The following is a 24,743-nucleotide window of genomic DNA, read 5'->3' as shown; positions in this document are numbered from 1 at the left end:
GGAAATTCAATTTTGTTAATTATATCCTAAATAATATCAGCTTGTATAAAAATTTCCACTCTGTATAAAATATTTTCTTGTTTACTGGATGATATCATTAAAGTTAACGGTAGCATAAAACCTATAGATTTACACGGATAAAGTTGATGGTGTTGTACGGAAGGTAATGTAGTGGAGGGTACGATCGTGTAAAGTTTGGAGAATTTCAGGAGAGGGTTTTGTTATTGTGGGGTGTACGCGGAGCATTGCTTTAGCTTCTTCTGGTCGATCGTTTGAGGTGAATGTTGATAGAATTATTATGGGGAGATTATTTTTGTTTGATGATAATACGGAGGAGATGGAATATCGATTGTATGTTTAAAGACAAAAGATGTAAAGGTATATAGCGAGGTTAAAAAAGGAAAATTATGATTCGAGTAAATTTCTATGCAAACACATTGATCGAAAACTCGAAATTGATTCCTTTCGGGCGATATTTCGTTGAAATCCAACAACGAGAAAATTGAACCGAGAGATAGAATTATAAAATCGTGGCAAGAGATTGTAAAAATTCAGATCCATTCTCCGAGGTAACTTTTCTAAAGGGTATTGTATGTTCGTCTGTCCCAGAAGGGTCGAAGGTACAAGTCAGATGGCGGAAGTTTTAAAGAGAGTTCGAAACTCACCCGGATATGTCTTTTCCCATTCATTTTTCCCTGCTAAACGCAATTCGAAGTTTCAAACAACAAATACGTGACGTGGTAAGAAAGCTGCGAGCGGAAGTTTCAGCGATAGTTTACGACGATACTTTTGCGAGACAGTTTCGCTTCCGTAAAAATTTATCTAGCTCTACTTTTACACTAGAACATTGAAAATTTTATAGACCGATATTGAGAATTCGTCCTTCGTACTTATTCGAGAATTGCATTATCGCTCCTTTCATTCCTGTTTCTTTCTTTGATTGATTCATCATTGATATATCAAAAATCTTCTAAATTATCCTTTATGTAGGAGAAATTGGTATTTAATTAGGAACCAGCAGTGAAAAATTTGTTACAATATAAAATGAGATCGTAAAAATGTGGAAACATTAGGAAGAAAAGAAAAATCTGTGAATAATAGTTTGAAATGTATGAAATACCGAATGCCACACGAAATTATATCACTGAAACTTATTACTATTATTATATTATTATACAGGGTGGTTGGTAACTGGTGGTACAAGCGGAAAGGGGGTGATTCTACGCGAAAAAAGAAGTCGAAAATATAGAATAAAAATTTTTCGTTTGAGGCTTTGTTTTCGAGAAAATCGACTTTGAATTTACGCTCGGTACGTCTCGTTATAACGAATTTCACTGTAGATTGTTGCCTCGATGGAAAAATTAAAAAAAAAATTTATTCTATATTTTCGACGTCTTCTTTCGCATAGAATCACCCCCTTTCCGCTTGTACCACCAGTTACCAACCACCCTGTATACGTTATATACGTTATATATTATTATTACTACTATATCTAGTATTATATATCAATGTAATACTAGAACATTTTCATCATCGACATTAATGACACGATTGTTGCCAATTTAATCAAATTGTTCAACAATAGATGCATTTAATTTCCACGTTTCTCATCGTATCGTTACGAGATCGTCGATTTGGTTAAATTCATTTTTCATATCGACGAACGTAATGTAATGACAGTGATGCGAATAGAATAATAAATCAATTCTAGTTGCGTAGCAGTTATCAAAAAAAAAAAAAAAAACAATATTTATTCCTGTCGTATGACATATTACATTTCGTTATCACGCTGTTCAAATTATCTCTTGAACGCCTCATAATCATTTCTCGGAAATTGACACCACAGGGGAGAAATTACATTTTGCAAAAATTCCTCAGCTAGGCTTTAGCTTTAAAGTTTTTAGCTCGGGAGCTGGATTGAAAAATATGCAAGTTATTAAATACAACAAAAACAATATTCCGATGAAATAAAAATTCTTTTAAATTACGAAAGTTCCAAATGCACAGTCGTACTTGCAGAAAGATAAACATAATATCGATCGCCACTCTAAAACACCTTATACTAACGAAGGAAAGGTTTTTCTAAAGAAAATCTATCATTCTGCTACATTTTTCACAAAGATTCGTATCGAGATACTGCGGTTTTGTAAATTCTTGAATGGCTGGTCCCGAGCAATTTTAATCGGGAATGCTTTTTGGTCGTTTCGAACGACCAGCAATGGTATTTCTAGACACGAGGCCGACGCACTGTGGCCCAGTTTAGTCAGAGGTACTCGTCGTTTCTGGCCTAGATCGGGCGTCACGTCGTGTGTATTTACGCGCGATACCATTCGAGGCCGTGAAAATGTTTCCTACACGCCACACGCGAACCAACGTCAAACGTTCGCCAGTCAATGTACGGAATTCTATTGGGATTCTGTCGTTTGGTTTATTACTTTGTGAAAAACATTGTAATTAATTTGCGTGTAAATTTCGTATTAGTAAATTGTAATAATTGGAAATACAGGCTGCTATAAAAAGACATGTAAATACATACGCACGCTCACGAAAGTAATCCAACACCTGTATAGACACCTCTCATGGATATATTATGTGTGTTAGACAAAACATTTTGAGATTTTAATTAACGCTGTTATGAGATTTTATCGATTGATTGTTAATTTACTGATCCGTCGATTAGTAAAGTTCGAAGTAATCTGAGAATGTGAATCTGTGATAGAATTTTGTGTACGTTGAAATTACGATGTAAATGTTTTAAATGTCGGAAATTCTAAAGAATTATTTTCTCGTATTATTCTGATTCCACAATTCATATATTTTTAGAATACATTTTTCTCTATGGAAGCTGAAATGCAATTGAATTCGAATTCGGATTGCACGAAGATTTATGGCATTGCGAGTATGTATAAAATGTAGGATTTAGGGATAATAAAATAGCATGAGCTCGGATGCAGTTTTAGACGAGCTTGCTCGCAATCTTCCAATCGCGTATCAAGCATAAAGGAACGTCGAACACGAGCATTAGTTATCCTCTGCCATTGATCCGTTTCCATCGTCAAAATCAGCCGTGTCAAATAACTTATCGACAGTTTCTCATTAGCATTTCGATATATTCTATATCTCTGATCAACCTGATAACATGATCAACTAACTGTAACTGTGCGAATCTTAAACAATATCGTACAATATCAATACCAGTAAATCAAAATTACCATCCATTTAAAATCGTTGAAAGTAGCAAATTTTAGATCATTAAACTTCACAAATTTATTTACCACAAAATAACCAAAACTAAATATTGAATATAGTGACAAAATATCAAACATATTATATAAATATTGCGCACGTAATACACGTAGAATAAATATTCAAGAAAGTATAATCGATAAATATTGGAAAAGGGGAATACAGAAAAAACTGTGATTCGTAGCAGAACGCATTTGCAAAAAGCGTAACCAAGCAACAATAGCGAACTTAATCCCAGCAAGTCTGTCGATCGCGCAACTGTCGAAGCGTGTCCACAGTGTCCAACCATCGATACACGTGGAGCACAATGGCGCAAATACAGAGCCGAGCTTGGAACATCGACGATAACGGATTTCTAGGATCTTTTTTATCGACTTGGACGTTCTCCCTGCAGCGCGAGGCCTGGTTAAATTAAGTATGAACAGGCTATAAATAAATCTTACACGATATTTTTCGAAGCATCCGTGGCGTAGCGTGTGTTATGGATGCAGCTGAGCTGTTTTATGCACGTGCGACGCGTTGTTGCGCCTTGAAGACGATACGAACGTCGTGTAATGCCGCAGGTTGTTGCCCTTGTTTAGTTCAGACACGGATTTTCTTGAAATTTTAACGAATTTTTTCCTCTTCTGTCTCCAAAGGAGATATACACGGTCGAATTCGTGCAAGACATTGTGCCAGACTCGAAGATTTATGGCGATGTAAAGCTACGTGTCTTTGCGCGTTATAGCATCTTGCGAACTTACGGAATATTAAAGGCGAAAGAAACGACGTAGTTTTAATATTCTAGGCGGCTTATGGAATATGCAATTTCTGTTTTGCAAAGAGGGTTGAAAGCTTTACGGTTCAGTGAAACTTGTATTTCTGCGAGCATTTCGAAGAATACAGCTGGACTGTTGTAGTATGCGGAGAGCTACGGAATTATAGAATTCCGAATCCTGTAATTTTAACCAAATTTGTATAGAATATAGTTCTTTTAGTCCATTAGCAACTGTTCGTATTCAAATGAAAATAATTGGAAACCAAAGGGTGTAAGACAAACTTTCTCTTTAAATTGGATGGTTTTCCATACAACATTGAAAAAAGTACCATCTTTTGAAATAATAGATATATTAAAGATATTTTTATTAGATTTAAACAAATTTTGTTGGCAATATTTCGTACCAAGAGTTTTTATTAAATATTTCATATAAAACGTATTTACGTATAAACGATATTCTACATGTTATAAGGAACAAGTTAAGAAACCCGCAGCTACGAAACTAGGAACGAGTTGTCCTGGCAAATCAATTTCGAGCAGGCTGCAAGCTTATCCGCATCGCAGTGAACAGTAGCAGCGTACTCTTTGGGGGATGAAAGCTGAACAACGGTCGACGAACGATAAAACGGAAGCGTGGCGAACAGAGAAAGGGGAAGACGCCGAACGGGGAAGATTGAAATTCCGTATCGATTAGCATTTCGTTCGAGGTTGAATTTTCGTGGCTCCGGTCGTCTTCGGGTCGTCAGCCCCGCGCTCGACCTTCGTTTCTATTCGAGAACTCTGCGAGTTCTTGAAATATTTGCCATTCCTTGTCGCGCTGCCACCGTCTCATGACTTCCTGGTTACCCTTCGTCTTGCTTGTATTTGCGAATTCAACGAAGTATTTCGACTGATTCCGGAAACTTTTTCTTCAAATCAACACAGATTTTATTATCCTTGCTGTGAATTATAATGACTTAATTCGTGATTATTATTGAATTAATTATTGAATTTATTGGGCTACTTGGCTTGATTCGTATGTACGTGGTATAAGATACAGGTGCAGGCTGGGAATTTAGTAAATGATTTTTGGTTAATGTTGGTGATGATTATTTTCATGTTTGTCTGACGAATATCACAGATGAATCCTACCCCTTTTGGTAAATACATCCATTTTGAAATTGGAAAGGCTGAAATTTTGTATCATTGTAGTTCTTGCCATTTTTATTTTCCTTCGTAGAATTTGAAATATTTAGCTATTATTCCAGAAGGGTCTATATAATATAACTTTATTTACAAGGTAAAAAGTAAGCGTAACCAAATATTTTAATACTTCTGGAAAAATAAAAAACAAATACCAGCCATGAAATTTGAAACAAAGAGAGCAAATCTTACGTGGAAGAGAAAAATTCCAGTTTTTTCAAATTAAAATGAACCCAGTAGATTATTCAACGAGAAAGAAGAGAAAAAGTAAAAAAAACATTTCCACAGTTACAAAAATTACTTCGGTCTTTCACCTGTAGTTTCCATCTTTGTCCAATATCTTGCGACTGTGCAAACGGTTTCGCCTTCAAAACACCTCAATATACCCGAGAAATGCAAACAACAGTTATTGATTAAATTTAATGTCCCCATCCGCAACTACAGCCCCAATCAAACCAGGCTGAAAATGCGATAACGTGTTGCCTATAATTTTCGCAACTTCACGTAGACGATTGTATCAACCCGTCACTCTCAACAATCTTCTATCTCTTTCTTTACGATAGTTAATAATGCAGAGAATATTTATGACCGAGCTCTGTGCACGGTTTACAATCGCATCGGCAGCTTTCAGAGCTTTTTCCCCATTTGCAATTCAACTTACGTAGTTCTATTTAAATATCGGTTTCCCAATGGAATACCGTTGCCTCGATAATTCATGATTCCTTTATGATCTGATTAATCGTCTCTCTCTTTTCATTTGCTAGTACGTTCCATCCATTCTGTCCTACAGAAGCGAAACAATATTAATTTCGCAGATTTTTTGTTACCTCGAGCAAAGACAAACAGAATATTTGATGGAGTTTCGTGTTTTAATCGCAGCGAGACTTCGTATATCCAGTTTGTGCTTTTAATATTTCGAATCGTGCAGTAGCTTTCAACTATGCACGTGGAATACGAATATTTTTATTAAAAATTCTTTTTAATACGAAATTTTATTTTTAGCGGTTTTATTATTTATGTCGTTTCGGTTATTCCGTTTGTTTCTGTATGGGAGTTGACGTTGGATATTCTATTGTGTTATATGCAGAAGGTCGAAGATTAATTGTTATTTCGAAATACAAGATTGTCGTGTATATGAGGAATTTTTTTCAATATTCATTGAATACTTTTATTTATCGCAAATTGTTTATCGCTTTATTAAAATTTTAAGTAGTTTATTTTTTTACTTTGACTGTTATTCATATCACACCGCTACTGAATTAAATACATTATTGATCTGAGAAATATTTCAATATAACAATTATGTGATTGTAGAAATATATCTTATCTACAATTATAGCAATTTAATAATGTTTTGATGATACTACGTTAAAAGTATTTATCAACATCCCTGTGTGATCAACACATTTTACAAGTAATTAAAATTTTAAACATTTTAACAATTGTTTTACTTTGAATATCGTCAAGTACTTTCTCACTGTACTTACTTACTTTTCATTTATCAGTTTCTAAAATATTAATTGTTCCAGTTGTATTATTGCTCTTTCGAACCTATAATGTATATAAAATTCTGTATAAAATGAATGCCCAGTAAGAAATAATTTTCCAAGTGATTGTTTCCATCAAAACAATCAATTCTATAAAATCCTAACCAATACGTAAATTAATTAATTAACGCATCATTTTCCTTCTCCTTCCCTCAAGAGAAATTAAACAGAAGCTCGATAAATTTCTTCGTAGTCCACCCACATTATTTTATCCCTCGACAGATCGCCCTGATCCCACGAAGCCGATCCAAAAACAGTCCCTTTAACGATCAGGGCGAAGGATCTTATTTAAAAAACGAACTCGTACAATATCGGAAAAAGCTATCATCTCACGCGTGGCTCGAAGCAAAAATAAAACCTTCCGATATCGGTGGGACGTGTAACACGACACGTCGAGATGGTGTAAAATTAACCACTTTCGACAACGCAGAAACGCAAGGGTACGGCTGTTCGCAGAAACAATATCAATTGCGTGTTATCAATCGAAAAAAGAAAAAAAGAGAGTCGCAAAATATAGTCTCGTGATACGCAAGAAAAAACGAAACCCTGTTTTAAGGCTTACTATGATATTGCGTGCAAGCAGTCCAAAAAAATCACGAAAAATGATACGTATCGCGACACGCGAAAAAAGGCGGGGCTTTCGAGAAAAAGGCGGAGTTTTCGAGAAAATTGACGTGCCATTAGATCGTTTGATAAGTTCGTATCGTATCAAATAATCAAATATTCCGATAAATACTCTCTCGGTTGAACATGGAAAAAATTAAAAAGGTCTATTCAAAATTCGTCGAGAAAACAGATTTCTTTCCTTCGGTGAGATAATGTCGAGGCTCGTATATCCAAGGAGTTTTGAATCTCCGTGGAAAATTGGATAATTTGTTTCGTTCACCAAATACATCTAGTACAGAAAGACATAAACAAAAAACTAAGTATTCTAGAATCCTATAAAAGCTATTGGAAAGAATTTGTTACCGAAAATGAGGAAAAATTTTTCAAAAATATTCTCGTGAAGTTATATATAGAAAAAAACATGTAATTTTAGTTAAATCTTTTACTATGAATTTTCCCAGCAACCTAATATAATGACGCTCGATAGGGAACGTCTTTGATCCCTCTGCGGGTCGTTTGCCCGAACTTTCAACCTCTGACCTTTGCCGGAAGAAGAATGATCTTCCATTTAATCGGACGAGCGACTGGGTTTTTGCATTTTTTGACTAAATGCGCGTCTTTGGGATGGTAACATGCGGAAACTTTCTTTTGAAACGATGAAAGTAAGTAACACGAAAGTTTGGTGGTGGTCGAGGATCATTCAATTGAGACTCACCCTCCATTTCTGAAATTTCATTTTCTCTTTCTTTTCTCTCTCCATTTTTCCTCTTACTTTGCGTCGCTTTCGTTTCTAATTTTTCCTTTTCATTCGAATAACCGGCAGTTTCTTTTTGGATAAGCGAATTACCAGTCGCTTTTCATTTCAGAAAATTGTCGAGAAATTTACTTCTCGCTGAAGGTATAATGGCAGGGCGAACGTCTTAATTGGCTTCGTTAGGAACACCGACACGTGTTCGCGTTTTAATAGCGACGCTGACCCGCGTTCGTGGCCGGAGGTAACTTCGTTCGAATAATTAATTCTAAGGTGGAAACGATGCGAAGATTTCGTGCCGCGACACAAACCCTTCCTTTTGATAAGTCTCATCGTGTTCTTTTTATCTTTCTTTTTCCCTTTTTTATTTCCTTGCCTACTTATTAAGGTGATGTTGCACTGAAAATTACTGGTATTCGCTGCGTGTCTCCGCTGGTTGCAGAGAACAATGTTTCGTGAAATTGTTCGTGTTAAAGCGTCGACGTTGGAATTGTTCGCTCGCGAGAATCTTTTCAAGTTGCCAACGCTCGTAACCACTTCTTATTTTCTTCTATCGCTCTGCGATTCATCGATTCGATTGGAAATCATTTGGAAACTACAAAGAAAGCTACATCTTCAATCTTTTACGGGTAATTTTTAAATTCATTACGTTTTTGATCGATCCTATGTTGTTTTATTCAATTTTTGAAAGACATATGGATTTTTCCAGATTTACAGTTTAGTCAGAATCTTAAAAAATATTCCTTGTCCTGATATATTAAATAATATTAAACGACTGCACGGCAAGAATATAGTAAGTCAATTTTTATTGACTTTTATGCCTAAACAAAACTATTTTAATAGTAATACGAATACCAATATTATTAATATGTTTTAAGAAGATCAGGCGAAATATATTTAATCTCGAAATTAAATGGAAACATAGCTCCGATATGAAATTTGTTTTTAATATATTGAATTTTAAAAAACTTTCTTCTGTAAAAGGAAAAAAATGTTTTTCATTTGTGATCTCATTAAAATGTTGAACGGTATTGGTTTAAAATTTAAAATATTCAAATATAGCTAATCTTTGATGTACCTTTGGCTTTGGTAAAACTTCATCAAATGTATCCTGGTTTTATGAAGCGTGTTGACATTACGAGAGCATTAATGTGTATCTTTCTATCAACGACGTGAAGACTCTATGTTGAACGATTCAATCTACATTCAAGAAATTGTGTGCAAAAGCTTAACGTCGCGGAAAGAACGGAAGCACGGCCCGCTTTGAAAATTCGTGATTGCGATTTGGACGTCGAATAATCGAGGAAAATGCGATTTAAATGAAATTTAAATTATACCTCCAGAGATAGGAAATCTCTTATACAATTGCACAATTACTTTTATAGAATCTTCACAGACCAGGCAGAAATTAAACGCCAATCATAATCGTAATCTGATTGAAACATAGGTACGATTGAAGCAAGCTTTTCCAAAAATAAAAAAAAAGCACTGAATAATTCGAGAATAAACATCATTCTAAAAAACGAAATTCTTTTATAGCATTGGACACGTATAGACAATTTTTTGAAATCAATTCTTTATTCATAACGTTCTCCTCCAATACTCTATTAATAATAGAAAAACAAACAAACTCCTCTTATTTCTACAGCTTTTTTCATTATAATAAAAATAATTTAAAGGTATATTACGAAATCTAAGGCTGAAGAATGTCCTAAATAACAAAACTGTGTTATAACATTAAACAACTGGATATTGACTGTATTCTATATTAATTTAACAAAATTAATTCCGCTTATCATGACGTTCTCGGACGTTCTATCAGCAGTAAAAATTACAATCTTAATTTCTGATTTCGTACTTAAATTATATTCCTTAGAAATAAATAAGTATCCATGTATATTCGAGCATTGGTACATGTATTTTAAATTACGTAAAACATCGGAATCGAAGCCAAGTTTTTTCAGAGTCGCTGCAAAGAGAGAAAAAGCCTGTTTTCACCCACACGGTTCATCAAACTAGCGCGAATTATCTTTTAAAGCGTCTCATCGCTGTTCGCCTGGCTCTCGGTTCAGCTTCAGCTCTTGGCAGGAGAAGCGCGCGTATTTGGTCAGACGTCTAGACACTTCTATCTGACGAAGGGGCGTCTGCAGCCAGCGCATCTCCCCAAAGACCAGCAAAAGGAAAGTATTTCTTATCTCTAGCCGGTGCCTACGTCTCGAAACGTTGAATCACGCAAACTCTCTGATTTGTCGACTATGTTACTCGAAACCAATAAACTCTGGTAAAAGGGAACTAAAATTGTACGTTGAACGGGAAATTCAAGTTGCTCGATTTATTCAAGCAATATTGGATTTTCGGGGAATTATGGAAAATTCGATATATTCCGGGAATATAGGGCAAGAAGGTTTGACATTTTGGTGGAGATGATGATTGTAAATTATCGATGGAATCGAGTTAGACTTTTTGACGTTTATATTTGATTTGTGAATAATATCGCGAAGGAGAGGTTGCGAGTTTCAAGAAGGAAATATCGATTCTTGATAATTTGAGGAAAGTTTGCCTCGTTTTATTTGATAAATTTATTTCATATAGCATTGTACGAACGTTTTATTATTGAAATAAGAATATTATTTGCGCAAAAATTAAGAAACGTATATTTCTATGTATTTATATACTATGTATTCGCGTATTTATATATTTTATGTATAGCTGAAATAAATTTTCGTTAATTCTTTTCTGTTGATGCCCGGGTATTAACCCCGGAAGAGTTAAAGGTAAATATTCGATAAAACAAAAATATAGTGACATTATGAGAAAAGAAGTACTAAAGGATATTACCGATATAATAGGAGAATAAAGAATTAAATTAATAGAGGACCAAGAGAAGTTCAAATACACTTCAACTCTGATCTCTTTTGCTATGATTAAGGGACAGAAAGATTTATACTTAGTCACAATATGGTTCAATGTATCTTTCGAAATCATAATAAACGGAAAACTAAACATACAAATGCTTTTAACCATTTTCTACTAAAACAATAAATAATAAAATAATACGTATTGAAGGAGTAGTTAGATAGAAAATAACTAACCAATAAAATATCCCACAACTTTGAATAAACTGAACTCTGCAAATCTCTTCAACTTAATTCAAAACGAATTAAAAGAATCCAAATCAAAGTTGATATGCGCGATTAATCGAATTCTAACGATCGCGTTGACAAGAACGACCCACTTCCACTACTCTGCAGTCCATTCTGTGCTCGATCAGCGTTTTCCGGATGTCACACTCAGAATTGCATCAGCCCTCGCGCCACTCGATCCGAGAATGTCGCATTTTTTCACCCCATTCCCCGCACTCTCATCCAACAATCTCTCTCAATGTACCGTCTTCTAATTCTCTCGCTATTCTACCGTCTGCAATATCGATTGCTTTTATATTAAAATTCTTCGCTTCTTCTGGTACTTGAGTCGTTTGTCGTTCAAACTGAATTATGCCCCTCAAGTGAAAAATTAAAAGTATGTTTGTACTTGATAAATTTTCCAACTCGACTTTCTCGAAAACGAACCGTCCTACGAACAAATATTCGAGAAACGATCTTATTCTTATTTTTTCATAAAAAATCATCACGTGTCACCTTATACGTTATACGTCATTTGGCCGAACGCTGTGTAAAAAACTGTGTGCGTTACGTGTTCGCATATTTTCTAACCACAGAGCCAATGAACCTGCGTGGTTCAACAAACCACGTGAACGTGGCTCGAGAAGTTTCAAGCGTAAGGCGATAAGGCGTGGTTTATTGCGACGCGCGTGCACTCACCACCTACGTGTTTCCCCTCTCGCACACCACGGCGGAAGTGTATCGGGGCTATTGATAGTGATAACGACACACAACATGTAGACGGCCATACATAGATGTAGGCTGACAGGGCCTCCTCTTTTCCGCCCAAGCGATCTACGGGACGATAACGCGGGATTGCGAGCTTCAACGTCGCGTTCCTTTTATCGACGGTCAGATTATCTCGTAATTAATTATAGCAACGAATGACGGGTTGGATGAAGCGCGGTCTTTAACCAGGGAATCGCTGTTTAACCCATTAGAGGACTACGTTGTCGTCCACGCAATATTTCATTTGGAGTGTGAAGCTTCGCCTTTTTTAAACAATCCACGATATGGGATTAGATTTTTTCAGTATCGTAGCTGTGGAAGGAGATTCTGAGAACTTTATTTTTAAAAACTAATTAAACTAATATTAGGTAGAAGAGAAATGTTAAGAATCTAAAGATATTTCGATATAAAATTGTAAAATTATGAGAGAGGAGTCTGTAATCAATCTGTAACATGTCAATTAAGGAATACATAATTTACATCGTTAAATTATTGCGTAATTTCTCGTATTATATTTCCATCGTAACTTCTACTATATAATAATAATAATAATAATGAAACTACAAAGAAGAAGTATTAAAAATTGCAATATGATTTTGACAGATGGTATTTGATCATCCAGGATGTTATTTTGGACTAACGAAGTTACAAGCTTTCTAGAAATGGCTGTGCCTCGTTTACAAAGAGTTAGTCTAAGTTGAGACATAAAATCGTCCGTGAAGGCGTCAGAGTTCGAAGAGACGGTGTGAAAGAAGCAGCGAGGTCGGGGTTTTGCGAGAGAGTCTTACAAGAGCTTTAGCGAGTGTTTCAGCGAGCTTAATTATTATGAGTTGTAGAATAGTGGAGTATATTTAATATATATATAGAAACCCTTTTATAATATTTGAAACTTATACTCGCTAAGACGTAACTCCCTATAATGCGAGATTTACCATAAATAATTCTTTCAATTAGGAGTACAGAAGGTTGAATGTGTTGGTAGATATTGATCGAGGAAAATAAAAGAATAAAAGAGTAAGGGCTTGGTGGTTAAGAGAAATAAGATGCTGAATCTAATTTAATTTAACTTTGAAAGGGAATAATCACGACCTTCCTGGAAGGAACTCTTGTAAGATTTAATATCCATCCTTATATGTATATGACTTCGAGGAACATGAGAGGTTCCTCTCTGTATTCGTCCCAAACTCTCCCACGTACCTATTAATTTTTTATTTGACGAAAATCAATAAAATCTTGAATCAAGTCTCTTTCATGTGAATTTGTTATATGAATTATGAATTACCTGTTGTATTATTAAAGTCGTAAAATATTGACAGCGTATTCATTAAATATAGGAAAATATACTACCACTCAGAAACATTCGAACATTTACGTATTTTTAACAATTCGTGTGTATTAATTATAAAATCACAGGATAAGATGTTCGGATATATGTAAGTAGCATCGTATAGAAAATATCAAATGAGAAATATCAGAATTTACGATAAGAGTTCTCTTATAAAAATAGGAATGTCATTAAGCGTCACAAATGACCCTGTTTCCGTTGCGTACTTGACAAATATTTTCGGCCTTCGAGGGTTAAATAAGCACCGAGCGAAACATCAATCATTGGCGAACTCTAGTTGACCTAATCTCTTGTACGCGCTTTACCATAAAATATCGGCAGAAATTTCTGAGCGACATTAACGATATTAAAGCTGCTGATAGTAATATTACGATAATAATACAAATATTACGATTATTATTAGCAACTAGTTTCAAAGGTTATAAATGACGGTAGTATCAGATTGACATGTGAAAATAAGCTTAATAAATATTTTACCGAAGCAACTTAATAATTAATTTATAATAATACATATTCAATAATGATCTCAATAGTAATAAAATTTTCATAACAGTTATCTGAATTGTTCCACTTCCTTTACAAGCCCTGGTCGCTCTAATCTCTTCTCATATTCTGTGCTCCCCTATGGAAGAGCAAATTTAGATCCAGATATTAAATTGATAACAGGAGATACTCTAATCCCAACCATGCAACTCGATATCGAATATACGCATAATAACAACCAATCGTTTCTACCACCATTTTGAAAGCTTAAGTAGGATTTTTCATTCCAATTTACAACGATCATCAAATGAAAGCTCTATAGAATTCCAAATTCAAATTGCGATATATTAGCAGACCTGGATGCTAATTCTTTAATCGCTGAATCAAAAATTAATAAAAACAAATAATTTAAGCTTTAATTCTTGCAAATATGAACATCACGTAACTTATTAACGCAAATAAAATAGCACGCAAAGAGGAACTTCTAAATAAACAAAATAGTATGTGTTTCGCTTTAATCGCGATTTCATCGAAGGTCGCATCACTACACAGAGCCAGAATTTCATTGTTGCTTGTATCGTTACTTTATTGTTTTAAATCTTCACCCGTTTATATATTTATACATCTATTTCTTATTCCAGACTATTTAGACACCCTATCTGCGTGTCTTATCTCCACCGAGATGTCTCGTCCAAATTTTGAACGATCATTCTCTGGACGAATACGATCATTTACTCTGCAACCTCCAAACAGTTTACTTCAGCACGCTTATTTCCAACTTTCCAGCGGTTTACTCTAACATTTCAACGTATAAACAGTTTCGAGTTCAGCCATTAAAGTTAATAGCTTAGTTAACATCGTCTTTCGCTCGAATCAGCATCTCTATCGCCGCAACGAGTTTAGGGAACTTTAGCGTGAAACGTGACACCGATATGATAAATCGTAACGAAGAATTACGATCTTCGTTGATCAAGTCACTCGTCGTGGGTTGTCTCGTCACGATCGCCTTAACAAACTTTGTTACTCGTCCTTCGAGCCGGATGTTAATGAACCGTGCACCCTCGTAGACGTTTTTTGTGAAACACTTAGTGCGACAAACATTCAAACTGTGAGTGATCCCACACGGACTACAGCATTCACCCATTCCAATGAGAAGCGGAACATTCACATAGCATAACGATACGAAGGATCACCAAGTTGCGGCGGTCAACGCAGCAACTTGAACACTCCTTGAAGAATATCCAATCTTCAACAAGAACGCAACATTCTTCTGCAAGATTCCAGCATTGGTTCGGACATCATAGCAAAGCATGGCAGTACGGACAATCTCGCAACGATAAGGTAGGTTCGATTAATTGTATCGCCAATTCCATCATCTTCTTTGTTCTATATCACGATACCGAACAATCCAGCAAATCAATCACAGTCTATAACACAGGGACTTAGTATCACTGCTCTAAGACGCAAACGCGTGCACATTATCAGTCGAATTATCGCATTATCAGAATTCCTCTATGATTGTGAAATTTCGGGTCAACGCTACGTAGTCCTCGTCCAAACTCACCTCAATGATCCCCAACGTGGCGTGGAAACGACGTCTGATTGGCCATCGAAGAACTCGAGAAAGGAAAAGTAGCGCGTCGTTACGAAATTCGGAAGAATTGTTATAGCGCAGTTGCGCGAGCCAGCAAAATCGTAGGGAACAAAGAATCAGCAAGTCATCAAGTTATCAACCGCGTTTATCGTATCAGCTCTGATGGCGATAAAGTTACTCGTAATGCGTCTATCCACATTCGATAGTGCGATCGAAATATGGACATTTCTCTTCGACTCCATTTCATCGACGATCGAGCGGAATGAGGATGTAACATTCGTTCAGAAATTACAATATTTACGGTCAACATGAAAAACAGTCGTGTGTATACAATCTGTGAGCGCCATCGATGCAAATTTTATCGACGAATCATTTCAGGACATTGTAACGCATTACACGGAATCCCGAGATCGCGTAAAAATACTCCGAAAACATAACGTGACCTCGTCGATGTTATAAATCAACAGCTTCGCGCGTTGTTTGGGTGAAGATGTTTCGTCGTGGAACAGTTTGCTAATGTCCATAATCCTTTAGAAGGTAAACTCCGACTCCGTATGGCACTAGGAGCTTACTTCGAAGGGTAAGAAAAGAGTAACAGCGTAACCACACGGAACTTCTCGATTTTCTCGAGAAACGATCGTATTGCGCTGCAACCGCGTCACGAACTGTCGTAACTTCCGAAAGTGGAGCGGAGAAACAACGGTGCAATAAACGTATAACGCCACGAGGACAGGTGTTCGCAATTGTGCAAACAGTGCACGGGGTTGCGACATTTTCAAGGCACAAACAGTAGCCGATCGTCAAAAGACAGTAGGTAAAGAAAAAAGAGACAGAATTTCGCTGTTACTTCGTTTACACATCTTCTTTATACATCTACAGCTTTATCGTTTTATGTGTTTACTCGTTTATATACTTAAACATTTATTTCTTTTTTCGTTTATACTTATCCATTCGTGAAGTTCCGACTAACCTAGCAGCAGTAACTTTTCATTAACATTTCCCGACAATAGCCGCCATGGCTTTAGAATTTTCGTTTCCTGCTTTATACTGCCGTTATGCTTGTCCGACTCAGAGTGCTTCATTCAGCGTTTATTGTTTCCTATGGCCACTAGGTAACATTCCAGTACACGTCACTCACGTGTCTCGGTACGCATCGTACCTGATAGTGTTCTTAACTTGGAGGCGGTCACTTACATAATTAACATAGTTGACTAACATAGTCAAATGGAGTATTGCTTACGTTTTTTAGTTTCCCAATAAATGTCTAATAAATGTATAAGAAGTACGTAAATGTTCTAATACTCAGAGCCAACACAACAAATACATTAATAATCCAAAATAGTTTCACTAAAATGGACCAGTCCATTCCATCAGCTCTGTTATCTCGAAAGCCAGCAATAGCACGTGGCCAAGAACCCGATTTCGACCGACGTGAATCGCGCACGTGTCGCAGGATCGTTTCACGAGGAATCGATCCAGTCTAAGCAAGCATCCGTGGCACTCGTCGCCTAATCAACGGGATGCTACAAGCCAAGAATCGATCACGCACCAACATTGGATGTCTGACCTGGCATTGGTTATTTCCTGGTCGGTTGCCATCCGCCTTGGATTGTTCATCCAGATTCGTCGGCGACAACCTCGCCCTTCGATCGAAACCGAACCCAACTCTCTTACACATCGCATAGATGCTTCTTTCGTCTGTATCATCGTGTGTGTACGCGCCAGTTCACTGACCACTGTGTCGATCGAAGTGGAAAATGACCGTAGTCGTTCGGTCTGCTCGCTAAGGTTTCAATTTGGATAAAAGGCGATCCGTCGAGTCGACACGCGCGGATTTATACCGCGTCGTGAATGGGAATCCGGCGTAACGAATCGAGGAGAACGACACGCGATCACCAGTTAAAGTTGTTGTGTCTACAACTTAACGGTGGTATCAGATCAACGATATTAAGGTTTGCACGCAATGATGTTGTCTGCTTCAAAGGTTGTTGTCCATCTACCAGCACAAAGATACACAGATATTCATCGAATAGAACAGCATCAGAGCAACAGTACATCGATACTATTTGCAGCACATTTGAAAATTAGTATTATGAGAAAGCGAGGGCGAGTTTCGTACATGAAATTTCATAAAATTATTTTGTACCGAAACTTCATTTCATAAGAATACATCAAAGTAGAAATTTTAGGAATTGCATATTTTTCATGAAATTATACATCTTATAATTATTATCTATCTTTGAAAATAATATTTTATCTACCATTTTGCAAATTTCAGTCATTTTTTCATTTTGATTATATTTCCTGTTATTATATTATTCACTGTGACAAACAATCGTCTGGAAAGATTGAGCGAGCGACAATTTCTACGCGAGTCACTGCGAGCGCAGTAGAATGGGATAGTACCATGTCGGACAGTCGATCTGTGGCTGTTTCGTTTTACTCGACCATGTTTGAATGGACTTTTGGCGGATTCAGAGATTGAAGGATTGTCAAAGTCGCTAATGGAAGATTTGTTTCAGGATTACATAGTAAGTTGTTCTCTGGCAGATTTATATATACTATGAAAATTCATGCAGTAAATTCTAGGCTTTGAAACGATATGCTTCTAACCGATGTTTTCGTTAGATTTGTATGATTCTCCATCGCGTACGAAAAACGTTATCTAAGTAGAGCAATCGTGAGATATAAAATAGAATTATGCAAAGTAGCCAGGAATTTATGGTTCGTACTGGTGTGAATTCGTGTGTAGGTAATTGTTAAGATATATATAATGAATTCACGATTATTTTATTACTTTCTGTAGAGTATTTTTTCACGTTGAACGAACGAGTAGATTTGTAACTTTGTTTTGTAGTGTAATCGTGATATTACGTTCTTTTCTTGCACGAGAGGCTAAGTGAATTGTTAAAAATATGCATATAATAGTTTATCGAGATCACGAACTCCGCTGAATTTCAAGTTCTAGAGCCTCGATGTTTCGAAATGAAACAATTGTGAGTTCGGACGAAATACTTGTCCCTCTTACAATCTTTCTTAGATAATTGCTTCTTCAACAATATCCAATCTGCTGCGACAAATACTCGTGTAATATTCGACACTCTTCTAAATCAATGCTATGACAATCGTTATTAAGAATTTTGAACCGAAAGTAGTTTAGATTAACTATGTGTTAGAATGTGAAGATCTTTAATTTATAAATAAATAATTTATAAATAGGAAATTGAAAAATAGCGTGGAATAAATGAACTCTGCAATAGTAAACTTATATATAACCCTTTAACATTATACCGAGGAAGTGCATGACCCAACTATGAAAATAAATAAAAGCAGAGTTTAAATGACGGAAAAATATAATTTTATTAATATAACAGACGTTTTAAATAAATTGATACTTGCTAACAGATAAATCTGGCATTTGCATGTCAAAAGATTACTAGAAAACTTTCAGAAATAGTTAAAACAAAATTAAATAACGAATACAGTATCTCACTGTAGAAATACTTCATATTTTATAATTCTAACAAGGATAGTTATAACTTTGGACGCGACAGTTCGAAATTTTTGGATGATTTGATAAGAAGATTAAAATATGAATATTATAATTCCCAAAATTCATGAAATAAAAAAATGAAGAACGGTTTCGGACAATTTTTCAACTAAGGAGAGACAGTCATAACGATACACCGTGTATGTACAAAGAAAGTTGTAAAATATCAGTTTCAAATGAATTTGTTGTGATAACGATAATTGGCCGACAACGATAAATAACTAAAAAACCGAGTAAAAGGCGAACAAGTCAAAGGTACGTCTAATTTAAAAATATTTTTCATATTAAATATTTCACATCACACAAGTAATTTTTAAAAATATAGTTCACGTAGAAACGTAGTTGGCTACTAGGCATGGTTAATAATAAAATGTCTGAAGCACAAAATGTATGATAAATTCATATAATGACATTTGCATTTAAAAAATCATTAAATCTACATCGAGCATCACACTAAAAAGAAAAAGAAGAAATTCGCTATAAAACACATATACTCCATATTAGAAAGATTTATAATAGAAAAATCAAAATCTTATTGACCAGCCGTCAAGAATAATTAGAATAGTCCTATGACTTTGTTATACAACTTTAAGCGTAGAAAACGTATAATAAAAATTGCTAACAATTTTTCAATCCGTAAATTATTTTAGAAGAAACTGTAACGAAGCCACTATGGGTACTTCGTTTAAAAAATTTTTTATAAATCTGTGATAAAGAAAATAGTTAGTCATTAAAAAAGTGTACATTAAATACATAATATTTTAAAGAAATGACACTTTATATGCACTAATATAATATATATTTATAAGAAAGATACGGTAGAACGAGATCGTCACCGATCAGACATCAATGCGTCACGGCTTCAACTTGAAAAAACAAAAGCAGTCAAAGGATATTTCTTGACTTATATAACTCTTTGAACGGCCACATATTATCAATAAAATAACGTAGCCTAAGCTATATTATCGTATGGCATTGGGAAGAGACCTTGGAACGCTACGTAAGACATGAAATTCAATTCCAACGTAATCCCGACGAAGAAGTCGGAAAATGACCTGGCCTCGATCCAATCTACTCGTTCCAAAAACCATTTTATCCTCAAAAACGGTTCGATCCTCGTAGCAAAAGATCAATCGAAAAACGTTCCGCGCCGATGACTGCCTAATTAATTTCACAGCGCCAACGAGCACGACGCTTCCGTCGCTGCTAATTCAATGAAGCGAGTTTTTCGTTCCAGACTGTCGATTTCGCGCCTGTCAAGCTCCACGCCGTGCAAAAATGTGTGTATACGACACGCGTATACAGGGTGACATCGAAATAAATAAGCTTTGATATATAATGGCTCATGAAAGTAGTTGAATACTTACTCGTCAATTAAATGATTAATCGGCGATACCAATTGATATTATAACTTTATAACGTTAAATCTGTATATTGTAGTAAAAATATCAAGATCATACTATATAAGATTTTTTTAAAACCCGCTTTCCAAGCTATAGTACACGCAATTTTTAAAAATATACCGCGAAGAAAGAAATAATTTTAAATTAAATCTGCTTAGTTTTCAGTGAGATCTTGAGCTCCTTATCTTTCTATATCGTCTTTCGTCTCTTGAAACACGTAAACTTGAACGCTTGGCCAGTTTTATGATCTCACTACATCTTTTCCACCGACAGTATCTGCTTGAGACGATGCTACAGCGCTCAGTGTTTGGTATAAAACAATATCTCCATTCTTAAGAAAAATAGAATACCATAGTAAATATTGTTTATTTATTTTCATGTCACCGTGTATAATAGAGGCAAGCTCTCGCGGCTCCCACGAGGACGCTCGATCGGTCCGCTCAAAAGTTGCTCCACATTCGGTGACCTTTTGCAGGGACGTCGATAGAAAATGTCAGAGTGGTCGTTTACGAACTTGGGACCGCGGAATCTTCCTATCGCAAAAATGCAATTTCGACGATCGACGATCGCTTAATCCGCGAATAGAAGGAATTACCGAGGAGAGGTAACTCGCGGCCATTGAATTCGCGAGCTGCCGACGATTTTCATCCCCTCGGCGCAGCGTCGCGCAACCAACCACAGGAAAAGCTATTCATCTCGGTGGAAACGAGACGCTAATAAAGCATCATCGCGAAAAGAAATAAAGAACCTGGTCGGACAAATGGAAGAAGGGGAAGATATCAAGGCTCGATAATGGATTCCTCTGGTCGTCCAACCGTTCCCCGATATTTCCGTGATATTCATTTCGCCATATTGTTACGAGTGGTCGTGTGCTTGGTTCGTTCGCCGCTGTGACGCTCGTTCGTTTCATTCCGGCCTCTCGTAAGAACTTCCCATTTCTTAATGAGGAAACAGCCGACGCGCGGATGGGTCAAAAGAAAACACAAGAGTTACATTGAAACGGTAACTTAACCGTGGAAGAAGAAGAAGCGTGGAGAAAAGTCGGGATCCGTGAATTGTGTTCCAGACAAACGAGAAAGAGGAAATGTCTTGTACACGCACGCTCCACTCGTTCTTCTTTCACTAGATTCCAAAAAAAACCGGGCTAATGGGAAATTTTACTTCCTCGAGAGCCTATGAAATGTTCTCAATTTAATGCGAATTTTGTAAAATATCTCGTCTTCTGAGTAAGTCGCGAGATGAGCATTGGGGATGAAAATTGATGGAAAGTTTCAAGCACTGATAAGATAAAATATAGAGTTGGTAAAAATATAACGTCGACCTTGTGGATGGAAATATAGATCTTTTTTATTCGATTAATTATATCATTCTCTTTATGATAAAAGCTCCTTATGAAAATTGCCACGTGTATTCACACGTCATTTGTATTAAACTCAAACTTCTATTTTAATTCTTCGACTTGAAAATTAGTAACAACTTAACATTTCATTATTCCACACGACCTTTCAGCAATGAACGATTAAAACTCGCTTATACATATATATACCTGTACAATAATACCCAGTATTAAAGAAGTCATAAGGGATTAAAAGAACGGTCGTTGAAATATATTCGATAGTTGCTTTAAATTAGTAGGTTTCGTGCAATGTCCAACTATCAACTCATATACTTTAGGCTACATCTCGATTCGATTCAACTTGTGATCCAGTTATAAATTCAACGATAGCTAAGCCCTTAAATCATTCTCAACACGTTAAGCACCACCTTGGCTTTTCGTGAGTCTTGTAACTAAAGATTTCGATCAAATAAACCTTATTTCGTATGCACTAGCGAGGCATTTGCATTGCAAATGTAGTTTATAACTTAACAATCATCCTTCATCGAATCGAAAACAAAAGCCTAAGATATCTCATGTCAGGAACACTAACAAGTAAGTACATAGGGATTAGTACGTAAAATGTCTAAGAATCTCATCCAACCTGTAGCCTATTCTCAATTATCGCATCACCTGATAACGAGACAACGATCACGGTATATGCCGTCACGCAATATCATCGATGATTTAATCTTATCTCGTCTCGGTTAAAGCCGTCGCGCAAGAATATGTTAAATAACTTACTATGAACGCGCTGAAGAATCCGGAAATATTGTGGACAGAACATTGTCTTATGACCGAGCTGACCGCATGCCGGAATCACGAGATCGATTACTCTTGCGAAACATGGTCGGAATGGTATCGACAGTTTCCGTAACCTTGCGAAATTATTGAACGAGTGTCGTCATAAGTTGAAGGCACGTTACGTGGAGAACGACCTCAGGCACGATCATTCCCTCTTGGCCTGGCATATTTTCTCGTCGCGTAAATCAGTGGGGCACGTTGCATTGGGAATTAAATCAACGTGCTTCGCTTCGTTGATGGAGATGAAGCAAAACGAGATGGATGGTAGGAGAAGGATAGAACGAGCGACTGGACGATGAGAGAAAAAGAAAGAAAAAGCTGGAATAGATGGAGTAAAGCAAGAGGAACAGGAGGAAGAGTAACCATGGTGGGGGATCAATTTAGAAGCCGTGACTCACTCGACACGGTGACGTCGTTAGCGCACCCCTTCCGTTCTCACCCTCTACGCTACCCCTAAAAAAAAAAGAAAAAAAGGAATAATCCGGTCACAACTCTCTCTCTCTCTAAGCGAGAACTAATCGAGGCCAGTGCACACTACCAGAGAAGAACGAAACGAGAGGGGGGTGTTCTCGACTCCCTCGGCTGGTCGACGAGTCTCGAGTATTATTTCTGGTATTCGTGTATACCGCTGTTATCCGACGAGACGAGGGCCACGGAGGTGGCACGCGGAAAGTGAAGCGGAAAGGGCACCACAGAGTCATCGTTGTACACGATAACGCCACCGGTCCCTCGTTACGTCGAAAAAATCTCGACGAAGAGAACCGGTGTGTGAAGTCGAGTTTTACCTACGCCCATGTACTTCACGCGTCAGTGATTCCTGTTTACAGAACCGGCTGAGGGGGTGGGCGGGAAATGAAGAACGCGAAAACGCGAGCGAAGAGAAACAAGGAAAATTGCAAGGGAAAATGGGAGAGGGTGTAAACGAGGAAGAGGATGCAAAAGGGGAAGTATCCAACGCATCCTCTCGCACCCCCGCACCCACCAGAGCCAGCGTCCCCTCGCCCCAATTACCGTGCCCATCGCTCGCACCACCTCGTCCACGCTCGTAATTTGCATCCGACCTCTATTTCCTTCATAGCCGTCAAACTAAATGCCTCTTCCGAAATCGTCGAGGGAAACTAAGGATCCGGACACTCGGTAATCTTGCACGCCTATGGTAACGTGGGGGATGATGACGAAATTGTTAGAACTAGAATTTACTTAACGTTCCAGAGTATCAACGTACAGTTAACGTTGTACAGAGAAAAAGAGAGAGATAGAGAAAGAGAGTAGCAGACGAAATAATGATCGAAGGAAGAAATTACATATATGCTGGACTGGAATGTATGTCCTGGGAAGGAGATTGTTGATACTCACGAGGCACACGATCAACGAGGATCAGGCTCTCGGTTAGGAGACGTCGACTCCTGGATCGTCGACCGACGAGCATCCTATACTCCGATTCCCCTGTTCCACGAGTCCTGGCGTCGAGGACCTAGATGATCCTCCCGTTGTCACTCCCGGCAACACCCACTTTCTCCTCTGGCCTCGTAACCTCGAGGGCCACTTTTCCTTCTCTCCCTTGCCACCGTCACCGAACGAGGCGCAGCACTATTCTGACAGCACCACCACTACTACCACCACCACCACGATATGAGTCTCGACTACCAACGGACACCACCACGATAGAAAGCCACCACCACCGCCACGACCACTACTACCACTGCCACTCGCCACCACGAGTAGCACAGGCACAGCAGCTCGTCGTACCGCCTTGATACTGGCGATCAGTTCGCAAACCAGTTACACGGCATTTACCCTCTTTTCCTGTTCAAAGTTATCCGCGATTGATTCTCGTGAATAATCATCGAACCACCCTTTTTAAACGCGGCGCGATCGTGCTGTTGTCAAATGTCGTTAGTCACTATTCGCGTTGACACGACGCGTGACCATCAACGAGGAACCCTCTGAACACGAGTCACGCGCGGCAACCTACGAGCATAAGATGATTCCGTAGCTCGCTGCGGAAACTCCACCGTGTGAGCTGGCCTATCTACGCGCCTGTTTGCTCTCCCAAGCCTCTACCCCTTCACGTCCCCTCTGCGCCGCCTTCTGGCCAGTCACGACAGAAATGTATGCGCGTTCCTGACACACGCGTGTCCGTAACACGTCCCAGCATGCGCTCCTCTACGCGCGCCTCGTATGGCACGCGCCCGAAATCAGCCGAATTC

The 24,743-nt window shown here is 37.4% G+C and overlaps 1 protein-coding gene across 5 annotated transcripts in view; it reads right to left on the bottom strand.

Annotated features, from left to right (window-relative positions):
- The window catches only part of LOC117158956 (protein FAM135A), a 50,464-nt gene extending 25,793 nt beyond the window's left edge, over window positions 1-24,671 (bottom strand). Inside the window, exon 1 of one of the 5 annotated variants that reach the window (XM_033338371.2) lies at window positions 23,890-24,671. The gene's annotated coding sequence lies outside the window, so the exon portion shown is untranslated. Of the gene's footprint in view, window positions 1-15,371; window positions 15,467-23,889 lie in introns of those variants that run through there. The other 4 variants (XM_033338369.2, XM_033338370.2, XM_033338368.2 and 1 more) reach the window with 4 other exon arrangements.
- Window positions 24,672-24,743: the final 72 nt, after the last annotated feature.

The sequence above is a fragment of the Bombus vancouverensis genome, chromosome 5 (assembly GCF_051014615.1).
Source record: "Bombus vancouverensis nearcticus chromosome 5, iyBomVanc1_principal, whole genome shotgun sequence".
In the NCBI taxonomy this organism is placed as follows: domain Eukaryota; kingdom Metazoa; phylum Arthropoda; class Insecta; order Hymenoptera; family Apidae; genus Bombus; species Bombus vancouverensis.
Note: the sequence above shows the minus strand (reverse complement) of the source record. Positions and strands in the feature narration are given on the sequence as shown.